The sequence below is a fragment of the Ruditapes philippinarum genome, unplaced genomic scaffold (assembly GCF_026571515.1).
Source record: "Ruditapes philippinarum isolate M1 unplaced genomic scaffold, ASM2657151v2 ctg1544_1_1_1_1, whole genome shotgun sequence".
Taxonomy (NCBI): domain Eukaryota; kingdom Metazoa; phylum Mollusca; class Bivalvia; order Venerida; family Veneridae; genus Ruditapes; species Ruditapes philippinarum.
This window is the reverse complement of record NW_026866414.1, coordinates 301,938-314,568: the sequence shown is the minus strand read 5'-3', so window position 1 is coordinate 314,568 and position 12,631 is coordinate 301,938. Positions and strand designations below refer to the sequence as shown.

The following is a 12,631-nucleotide window of genomic DNA, read 5'->3' as shown; positions in this document are numbered from 1 at the left end:
GTAATTTAATGAGATCAACCCAATAGATACCGCACCTCTGTATTAATTTGGAAATTGATTTACCTCGGTCAATGGTGCAACAAAAAATGAACACTGCACGGTAAGTATTTTCTCTGACGTCAATGTCTTTAAAAATTAAACCCTCTTATAAATCATTATAGAACACATTTTTTGAAGCAATTGTTCCATCGAAATGTTGTAAAATGCAGTCAATCATTGCATATTTTTACATGTATTCAAAAAAGAAATATTTCAATGATGAAAATGTGACGCAAATACATTTGCATAAAATAAAATAGAATCATTATTGTTTAAAGGCTAATTATGTCCCACATATGCCTTTATTTTTATTTCTCAAAAGCTTGCTTTTATTTGGTAATATGATATAGTTTTCAAAAAGTAAACCACTACCAAATTACCTGAACCATTTTTTGCTTCTCTTGTTTTCTGACAATTAGTTTAATTACATAAATTTAGCATTTCGTATGGAAGGCAAAATACTACATTGTTTAAATTTTGCAATTTCTATGACAAAAATGTCACATTAAGTGTTACTTTCTTCAGGTAGTAAACACCTTACATGCTCTAAAACCCTTATTTAAACGTTATAAAACTCATGATATCCAGTCTAAAGAAGAAAAAGGAAGAAAAAAAGTTTTTCTGAGATATAATGTGCGTTTATATAATAACCATCGTACAAGTATCATTAATGATTGCATTACATTTACAGTATGGTCGTAATTTATTCGAACTTCCAAACTTTGATATCTTTTATTATTTTTCCTTTTATCATTTTTATATGTTTCACAAAATCCAATATTTTATACATGGTATCAGTCCATGACTACAGTTGAAAAAACTGCATTGCCACCTTTTGTCAATATTTTATATCGTAACCATGCATCTATCAGGTATATAGCTTTTTCACTTTTTTAATAATCGAAATGAAATAAAATGCTACCCGGTTTTTGGTTTCTTCTAAAATGATAAAATCCTATAAATGTTTTTCATGTGGCGTTTACTTTTATTTGATTTTCTCAGTTTAACGAACATTATGGTATCGGAATTGTTTTGTGTAGACTTTACATAACTTACATATTGATACATGCTATCGTTTGATGAAAGTAGCTCGTACAGTAACAAGTATTGGCTGCCTCGTAGATATAACTGCTTACGGCATTCTCGTAGTTTCTACTGATTGGACAATAAGTGCTGGACACTGATTGATATGCTCTCTGGAATGACATGGTTGAACGTTACAATCATGACTAGCTAGAGTAGGGCCAAATTTAATTGAGTATTCGCAAGAGTGATAGATAATTTGATGGGAGAGAATTACTTTACGGATTAACGTTTTTCTTTCTGTTACAAGTGGGAATATTAATTAAAGGTAGGGATGTTCCGGTGTTTATTTTATGAAACGAAGCAAATCATTTTATTTCTGAAACGATTTGATCTTATTTTAGAGATAAATTTATTGAACAGAATATGAAAGATGATAATCGTATGAATTAAATGGAAGCAATAAGCGGTATTTTACCCTATTTTTCTTCAGAATTATGAATTTGGTATAAGTTAAGACAACCAGTGGCTGTTTATTATTTTTCTTGTGCATTAAGCAGAAACAGGGAAAAATAAACCAGAGAGAAAATCAACTAATTTTTGTGTAATTTACGAACAATAGATGGAAAAGATAATTTACGTAATCATAACTATTTCTAACCATTAGCTAACAATACAGGTATATATCATTTCCATATCAATATAGTTGGACCATTGTTTTAGGTTAAACAGAATAAGATTCTTATGTTTATATAAAATCTTAATTAAACAATGGGAAAACATGCTGTCAATTAGTTTAAACATATCTATATTAACTGTTGCGTAACTGGTCTGCCTAGTTGATTTGTTTTTGTAAGTACTAAGAGTTAAGAACAAGGTCTACCTTCTAAAGTCAAATAAATAATCATATTAAAAAGATACTGCAAAAAAAATAATAAAAAATGGCAATGTTTGAATTATTTGCACTTTTTCCTAAGCCAATGATGACGAAAAACATATTTATCTTGGTTTTTTGTAATTTTACTAAACTCGTATGTTCGACTTTTTCAAACTTCGATTTAATAGCTAATTTAAAGGAAACATTAGTTTAAAATAATCATAAATGAGAAATATTATTAGAAGAATTTGGGACACTTACTATCTTAATATTTCATTGCGTCACTTTTCAAAGTTATACATTTCGGAAATATTATAATTCTCTAATTTCATTATCAAACATTTTTGAAACTCATCTGACAACTTTTTTTAAATCTGGTAAATTATTAAGATTGATTTTATTTGTTTATTCTTTTCCTAGAGACTTATAATAACGAAACAACCCAAAGAAATAGCATCTATAAAACCAGAACGGCACGCAATCGTTTAAATGATTAAATTTAGTACAATATGTAATGAACACCTTGGAATTAACTATGAAATGAACAACTTCTAGAAATATTTTTTGCCGAAGTTTAGTCAGTTATAGCACGAAACGATTATTATTTTTTTAGTTTTTTTTACGCAAAAAGGTTATTTATATTAGTTATTTAAGATTTACAAAAAGATAGATACAATTTAATATACTATTTCACGATCCTTCACATATAAACTATACTGTCATTCTCTCTGGCAAATTTGATTGATTTCTCAATGATCACAGTAAACAGCCGTCAACAAACTCAACAACATTTGATTAATAATATTCAAATGTCAATTACAAATGACAAGTCTGACTGTTTGAGCAAGACAACTAAATATTTATCTCAGTTATAGCAGTTCTAGTGTAAAATGACTACCAACTATAGGATAATGCAAGAAGGCTTCCGTTGCATGCTTTGCCTTGACATGCCCTCATCATATCGTAACTAACAAATTAAAACGCGAACTGTTTTAACTCCCTATCGTAACAAAGTACATTTTGTATTTTATTGAAATCGAGACGTTTTTATATTCTGTCATACAAGAACAAATATCGTTTGATCATATTTCCTATTGATCATAAAAAAAGAATAATTGCACATAAAGCGTTCTCTACTTCTGTATAAAATTTATAGATCATTTGCCTTACTTTTAGAAAGCAGAGGCATGGAATAAAACATTTTTTAATCATTTCCCTCTTGATTTGAATATCAGAATAAACAAATTAACTTGATAAATGACGTATTGTTATTGATTCTTGAATAGATGCTTCATATTGTCGGATCTGCAATCACTCTTGCTAGAAGTATGCATTCATCTCTTTTCAACTCGAATTTTGTGTCTACAAAAGCGTGACTTTAATCGAAGAATGTGTTTGAAAAGTTATTATATAAAGATGATATTTTTTACAAAGATGTAAAATTATTCAATGATTTGTAGATTTTGTATGATATTTTACAGCTTGGTAATGTTAAATCGATTCTTAATATTTAACTTTCGTCATTATAATTACTTTTATAATTGGCATGGTTCTGTTCTGGACATCCCATTTTTTCCTATCATTTAATTATTCTAGAATCGAGCAAACACTTCGAGCAAATTAATACAAACGTAGTTAAACTGAGTTAGCTTATGAAAAGTTTTGCTTATAAATTTTTTTAAGGTTTCCTTCTCTTTTTCTTTTTGTTCCCACTCTTATTGTGATTTACAAGTTGTTTTTAAATAGTGATAATATTTCTATTTTGTGGATTTTCGTCAATTTTCACACACATTTATTGTATATCCTTAGTAAAAACAATTTTTAACTCAGAACTTATTATTAAGTATGCAATATACACATACAATTACTTATTCACTTTATTTAACAATTAAAACTTATTGATACAAGAATTGTTTGATGAGATACATGTATGAAAGTCTCGTTTTACAACAAGTAAATATACTTTAATCTTAAAAATGAAAATGTCTTGCAATATATTTCTTGCACTTTACGCGCATGTTTTTTTTTATGTTTGTAGCCGGCTTTATCAATTTTTCGTTATGATTAAATATCGACTTTTCTACGAGTCAGATTCTTGTGATTTTGTAAATCAGTAACTTTGTTTCATTCAAAGAATCAGCACTCAATAGACATGACTTATCTATTGATAGAATGTCTTATTCATTGATAGAATGTCTTATTCATGTCACATTACATCAATCGGGAGATGGGTTTCAGACGTAGATTCATTTGAAAGGTCACTACGAGGAAACATGCTTAACATATAAATAATAAATATTATTTCGTAGCGAGACCATCAAAATTATAAAGTCATCTAAAAATAAAATGAGCTTCGTTTCCTCTCGCAAAATATTCAAGTGGCATTGTACGTATTTTTTCATTGTTACGTACTGCTGAATTGACCCATTTTTCAAAAGATTGACTGTTAAAATTGTGATTGATAGAACATTTATTTTGGAAAATGTTAAGGATAAAAAAATGAATATGTCTAAAATATAAAAAAGACAACCCCACACTTTTTTTTAATTCAACGTTACTGCTAAATTCCGATGGATACATACAGAAATTTCCTACATTTGGCCACGTGAGTATTAATCATTTATGCGAAGTATATTATATAATTGATAGAATGTTGTCAAATCCTTTTTAACTTTCACCTATTTACTCACTATAAAACCTTGGATGGGCATAATGTCACTTTTATCCATACTTTCTTTATTAACATATTGCATCTTCCCTAAAATAAACAATGCGTTTATGATGAACTTTTCTATCAAAAGGAATAAACTGAACTAATGAGAAATTATAGAAGCAAACATGGAATAAGATTCTGACCTGGCTTTTATGAATGGGCAGAATATGGGAAGAAAATACTTGACATACGTTCATCATTTCTTAACTGTTTGAAGTTATTGACTGAAAAGAATATGCATATTGACTTGGAAGAGAATAATACATTCTGATTCACATAAGATATTAATTGATTATGCACAATATACAGATATGATTCATCTATGAATGACAAGAAACACATACCTTCATTCATAAGATTTCAGATCAACATGGTTGTTTTATCAATTAACAACACAAGTCATTAAGAAAACTTTTGTTTATGTAGTCATTTTATCTATCATTGCTAATTATAACTCTTGCTATATGTTATAAGCGCACTTATCTTCATCTATGATCAAGATAAAATAACTATTATTGTTAATTAGTACGTACAAATGTCCTGATAGCGATCTGCCTCTGACCAATCAAGGCTCGTCTGATATAATTCCTTCAATATTGTAGAGTTTCTTTATGAATTAATCAGTTTTGATAGCATTCAAAACATAAAATGTTAACGAAAGTTTGTTTCATTTGTATATTTATTATATTTATTCATTCATTCACTAATTCCTTCAATATTGTAGAGTTTCTTCATTAATTAATCAGTTTTGATAGCATTCAAAACATAAAATGTTAACGAAAGTTTGTTTCATTTGTATATTTATTATATTTATTCATTCATTCACTAATTCCTTCAATATTGTAGAGTTTCTTCATTAATTAATCAGTTTTGATAGCATTCAAAACATAAAATGTTAACGAAAGTTTGTTTCATTTGTATATTTATTATATTTATTCATTCATTCACTAATTCCTTCAATATTGTAGATTTCTTCATTAATTAATCAGTTTTGATAGCATTCAAAACATAAAATGTTAACGAAAGTTTGTTTCATTTGTATATTTATTATATTTATTCATTCATTCACTAATTCCTTCAATATTGTAGAGTTTCTTCATTAATTAATCAGTTTTGATAGCATTCAAAACATAAAATGTTAACGAAAGTTTGTTTCATTTGTATATTTATTATATTTATTCATTCATTCACTAATTCCTTCAATATTGTAGAGTTTCTTCATTAATTAATCAGTTTTGATAGCATTCAAAACATAAAATGTTAACGAAAGTTTGTTTCATTTGTATATTTATTATATTTATTCATTCATTCCCTCATTATTTATTCATTATTATTATTATATTCATTTATTATATACCTCATATGACTTTGCCAGTGTAAAATGCACCATTCTTCAATCTATAACATTTCCACCTGAGAATGAATGCCTTTCATACTAGCATAAATAGAGAATACATGGTTGATGTCGGGATGGAGATGGTTTATCCGGTGAGCTAGAAATTGTATCTTGGCGAGCTTTATCCTGCTTTTAATCATGTTTTTAAAATCATTAAATGGTTTCATTCTTCTTTTTCCGCAATAAAAAACATCTATATGCAGTTTTGTTTTGCTGCTAAACTTGTGACGTCATCATGTGACGTAATGACTGGAGATAGATAAGTTTATCCGGCGAGGCTTTATCCAGCTGATGATATAGACAGTAGCAGGGTAAATATCGTTAATCTAGAAATAAACGGGGTTTTATTAATACTATATTTATTGAAATAAAATTAAATACAATAATTATCAACTCTACGAACAGTACTTAACGTCTTCCTACGCGTCGATGTAATGTACATTATTTGGGTGAATATTATGGTCTACCTCCCTCAGAGGGATATGATATTTCTAAATTGTTATTGAACTCTTCATTTGATTGTTTGCAGACAATAAAAGTATAAATGTCGTACTGTCAGCGAAATCAGTTAAATAGTAACTATACGAAACAGATATTTAATGTGTTACTACTGTAAATTAAAGGTTTTATATTTGACTTTAAATGTTATATATTAATCATGTTTTATTAGAAAAATCTCTTTCTTAATTGTGTTTTTGGTGTGCCTCAGTAATGTGTAGTTGTATATTTGATAGAAATATTTAATTTAATTTAGAAAAATTCTGTTAGTAATACATGTACTCAAAATCTTTAAAGAGCACCACTGAAAGCCTGAAAGCACAAAACTTGAAACCCTTACATAGACCAACTTAAATACACTTAGTGGAGTCCCTTTACTTGAGAATTATATCCCTGGATATATGTATAGAATATATATAGCACCTGATATGAATATATATAAATAGGGAATATTTTTTATCTTCGAAATCTATTAAGGCCAATTATCAAATTTAGTTAGATGTCTGTCGAAAAAAACAAACAATATATATGGGTTGTTAACTTTAAACCATTCCATGCCCCTCCTATATTTTCCAAAATGATAAAACATTCTCCTAATACATTAAGTAACATAAAAATGAGCACATCCATTTTCCTAGAAAATACCAACTCTCGTGGCATACGTTTGCCGCCAATTAAGATGTTTCCAAAATATGCCTTCCCGCTTGTTTTTGTTAACATACGCCAAAACTAATGTATCATGATGGTCATGTCTCCAGTTGAGCTCTTGACTGAACCATTAATTATCCTATTTGAACTAATTACAAACTACCAAAGTACTTACTATCATCAGAAATCAGCCTTGATGTGCTCTTTATCTATCCAGGTCAATAATGTAGGTCTTCATCGATTCATCGATTTATGTGATTACGCTCACCGGCAATAAACATTAATGTTTTATGTATATCAAGTATTTCTTGCTAGGCCAGTCAGTAGTGAAAGAAGTAAAGCACACAACTGACATGTTTATTTCTTATATTGCCTTCCTTTTAAAAAGTAAGGTAGTTTCTAGATATTAAAGTTAATGGTTTCAGTAGATAACACATTGCATATAATTATTTAACCTTTTTTTTACCAAGTTTCTAACAATTTCAGGATGTTATTTATTAATGTGATTTCTTGCATGCAATGTCATATATAATATTTAATACGAATAAATTAAGGTTGTCTTTCCATATATATAAACAATATATTAAATGAAAGTCTTTGCAGGTTCGGAAAATGTGTTAAATTACAAGTTAAGATATAATGATTTACTTATCATGTATATCAACAAAACGTTCTTTTCAAAATCATTACGTATTAACTCATAAAGCCGAGTTCGATACAAAGATTTTCTGTTCTGAAAAACACAAATTGTATTTACTATAGTGTGTAAACATACTTTTATTCAAATATCGGTATATGTTAATAATATGACACACTTTTTGTATGAAACACCATTTGTTTGAAAATAGTTTGAAAAAGTTTGTTAATATTAATAACATTAGCTGATTGTTTTTTTGTTTTTTTTGTTTTTTTGTTTTGTTTTTTTTTAATCTAAGAGCGGGATACAAAAATGTAAAATGTACTCTTCAGCATAGAATGAAGTAGAGTACGTTAAACTTGGTTCAATTAGGTTTATTTATGTTAGACAATGAATTATATAACACCTCTCAATGAAAGAGCAGTTTTTTAACAGAACTATTAATATTTGAACAAACTAAAAACCATTCAATATTTTATTGAAGTCGCTATCATCGTTTTATGTAAATGAACTCTGAAATATAAATATTCATCAAATTTACTGTTATACTGATATATTAATCATTTAAATATTTGGAAATTATTCAGAATACTTTGATCAATGCTTATAACGATTGTAATATTTCAGCAGAATTAAAAATCAACAAATTTCTGAAAATGATGAATCAACAAGTGCATAGCACCAATTTAAAACCTGAAATATGACCCAACAATGCAAATAAAAAAAAAATAAAAAAAAGAACAATACTGCGAATCGCTCTCTCGCTTTTTTGTTATAAGAGGAAAGCTGTCGGTGATTCCGTAATTATTACCATTCCCTGGGTGAAAAACAAACCCCATCATTTTCATTCTCAAAATCATTTTCACTTAATTTCATAACATTTAATTTACAAGAATAACGTTTTATCGGTGAGAAACATAATGCTACCTCTACAAAAGTCGCATTCGTCAAACATTGAAAACAAAAAATGGTGCCACTCAAAAAAGGAAAGCAATGTGCAAAAATTCTATTATAAAACTTCCTACAGGTGTCAGCAAAGATAACACGTATCAGGTTTCTGGCAGGAGATGATACATTCTGTCTGGAATACTTTCTAAAAACAATTGACAAGTCTTTTAGAGTGTCCAGCATTTTGATAGAATACAGAATGACTTATTCGAAATGTTGTTTGTATTATTATACAACAGAGGATAACGACTTTGTTTGTTACATAAAAATTTGATCTTTTTATATACGTAAAGAGGTGTGAGCATATCATTTTATGTCATTTTTTTGTACGAAGGCTTAATACTGAAAATCTGGAAAAAAAAACTGTTCCCTCGCAAGCAATAAAAACTACAAAGTAACATGTAAAATTGGAGACTCGGTTTGATTGAGTCTGTACATGAGGGATAATGAACATGTAGAATATCCACCACGCACCTTAGCACCGGATTGAGCGTAATTTTCAAAACTTATTGATCCCGAAAGACCAGACAAATATAACAACACTGAAGAAAGGTACGGGGCAACTTTTTATAGCTGACAGCATGGCACTTAACACCTGTGAAGTATAAAAATCTTTGTGTATAAATTTAGATTGAATATGTGCTCCTTTACTAACAATTAATGACGTCATATGACGAAAACGTATGTGTTGAGTTGTCATACCTACGATATCTGCATTCATTAAAAACTTGCCCCTTCTTTAAGTCAATGTTCAAAATAAAATATTTTTTTAGTATCTATTTAATAAACTCCATATTCGGTGATGTTATTGTGTTCTTTTTAATTAGTTCAGAATAAATTTTTATTGTTTCAGCCACCATAAAGTAGCCACAATTCAGTGTTACTTTAATTGAAATGGCCGTAATCGAAGCTAATAATAACCGACTATCAAAGTTCATCTGTTCGATACAAAAGTAATTTCGATTACAAGAATACAAGAATTTGTCAAAATATTATCTTAGCGGCCTTAACTACAAAAAGATTTCATGACATAATGATTCCTAAACTGTCTCATAACGTCATGCAGAACACAAAACCATGCCGAATATATCTTTGCAACAATTCAGGTCTGTGATAAAAGCAATTAAATAGCAATGTACTTACAAATCATGGTGAAAACACCTTCTAAAATAGTATCAACTTGTTTACGTAAAAGATAATATAAATGTTCTTCCTTGATAAAGTAAAGTATTATACAAAACCAATAGGTTTGAACTGGTAAGATGTAGACACTGCAGGTAAAATATTAACCTTAAATGCCTGAGATTGTCAGTTTTGTTATTTGTAACTATTGGCGACCACCTAGTAGCCAAAACATAACCTTTTGGTAACGGCGTTAGAAAATTGAAATAAAAACATGAATGTTGCAATGAGTAATCAGCAAGTTTTTTACGGTAGTCAATTCAAAATGATTCAGTTTTAGTTTGATTGTTTTTTTGTTGTTGTTGTTTTTTTTTGGTTTTTTTGTTGTTGTTTTTTTGTTGTTGTTTTTTTTTTTTTTTTTTTTGGGGGGGGGGGTGACGAGAATCAAATGGGGAGTTTCGTGTATAATCATCACACTGAGGTTTGACATAACACAACCGGAAATATTTTTTGAGATTTTATCATTTTAAGTGCTTTACTAAATCTATTTAAGAATTCAATTGTAATGGTTTTAGGCTTTTTGACCTCAGTGAAGGTCCTTTTAGATAAAAATTGTTTCTTAAGAATTTAGGTAACAATAATTTATTTTGGAATATATCTAACTATGGAATCACAACTGAACAAAGAAATAAATGTTTTACTAATTTTCTCCATATATCCGGGTAGAGCATTTAAATTTGATAAGATATATATGTAATAATAGACAGACATTTTCATCCATTCACACAATGTGAACTTTCATTGTTGCTGTTAACAGTCACTTTAACCTTTAATTGCTTTATAAAGTAATTAAAAGTATGATTGATCACATTATAAGCGTCGTTTTTAACTGTGTAATTATAAAAAAAAACACGACACCTATTACCTAGATATAAAACAAGAAGTGTCTTTTAAAATACACTTGGACGAGGTTAAACTACATAAACTTGCACGATGTCTTTCGGTATGCACATGCTTTTCCGGGATCGTTGACATTATTGGTCGTCTCGTCATTTTAAAATGTTGTGTTGAATAAGATCTTCGCTAGAGAATAAATGAAACATTTCAGAAAGATCCTTTAGATTATCATACTAAATTTAGAATGGCCAATGAAATTTCCGGATTTCAGTTTTATAATGACCCATGAAAATCCTTCTAAAATTCAGTTCTTCCCTGTAAATTTTACAGGAAGTCTAATCGATCTCAAAACGATTTCGTCTGAAAAAGAAAAACTTATAAAATTCCTAACATGAATATAGTTTTTTTCATGAAACGTCGTTTCAAATAATTGTGGCTACTTCCTATTTGTGAAATTGTTAACATCGCCTCTTAGTTCATTCTATGGAGACAAATTGGTTCTCAAGACATTAATATAACTCCGTATCCTCTTGATTTCCGACTTATTGCATCTGCTTATTGTAATCATCAAGTGATACTCGCTATAATAAACATTTAACTGATCAGTTTTTGTTGGTGCCTAACACTTGATATTTGATTATTTACAAAAATATTGCTGCAGAATGATTTGAATTCTTTAATAATATCTGTTAAGAAGTATTCAGTCAGTCTTTGGTTTTAATGCTAGAAACACTTCATTTATAATTAGAGCATATGTCATGCCATACAGTCTTGTAACTTTTGTTCTTAATAACACATACGGATTTCATAAGGGAGTATTTAACATGCTTTTATTAAATATCAAATTGGTGTACTTTTAAGTTTTATGGCTTTTTACATCATCTTTCATGAACAGATTCAGTCACACCAAGTGCATTTTTTATGAACTTTTGTTGTTTACAAGATTTTATATGCATAACCTATCAATTTCTACCATTAAATCATAATAATCCGTTTAAATTAATATTTTATTGCTATAATTTTCGCCAAGATTATTTATTATATGCATATTAGTTACTGCATCATGACAATGATAGCAAGATGTTTTAAGCATGTTAGATTTATTTACTTCATCATTCGGACATAACAGACAATTCCAAAAGGGACTGAAGGTTTTGCTCTACAATTAATGCCATATATGTCCTAAAATCAAGCAAACAAAAACAAAAAATTCGAAAGATAAATAACCAACGTTATAAGGTTTCCAAAAACAAGTACCTTTATATTAAGAGCGTAAAGATTATCATATTGTTATCAGTAAAATGTGAACGTTTTTGATCAGTATGTGTAAAATGGATCGACGAGATGTCATTGAATTGCTATTTACAAGCAAGTTATCTGATATTCATTTTGCAATATATTCCATGTTGTTCTCTTTAATCATCACTTTAATTTGTTTACGTGTATGCATAATGGACAGAAAGAGAACAACATTTATAAAGGATAACTGTTCTGAAAGACCCCGGAAAAACGATTATCAGATAGTGAAACTAGATCAGTGGAGGACGTCCAATATAAAAACAAATAAAAACTACAGGTTCAATTTGTTTTGTTTTCATTGGGTAATGGCCGGTAGTGTAACAATGCATTCTTTGGTCTAAACATGCAGATTCCAATTTAAGCAGAATCCAGAATTTGAATATAGTTAAACCAGTATAATGCAATGCAACGTAATTTGATAAACGTGGTGAAACAAAAATATATACAATAAATTGTGTTTTTATACCTATGTGTATGGTATATAAAGTTTTGCAGGTGTTGTAAGTAGGAGAAAATAAACAGATCAATATAATA

General features: G+C 28.7%; 1 protein-coding gene across 2 annotated transcripts in view; it reads left to right on the top strand.

Moving 5' to 3' along the window:
• Positions 1-12,631, top strand: part of LOC132732411 (muscarinic acetylcholine receptor M1-like) — a 60,008-nt gene that overhangs the window by 30,625 nt on the left and 16,752 nt on the right. Inside the window, exon 1 of one of the 2 annotated variants that reach the window (XM_060718827.1) lies at positions 1,166-1,390. The exons of the other annotated variant lie outside the window; for it this stretch is intronic. The gene's annotated coding sequence lies outside the window, so the exon portion shown is untranslated. Of the gene's footprint in view, positions 1-1,165; positions 1,391-12,631 lie in introns of those variants that run through there. 2 annotated transcript variants of the gene reach the window in all.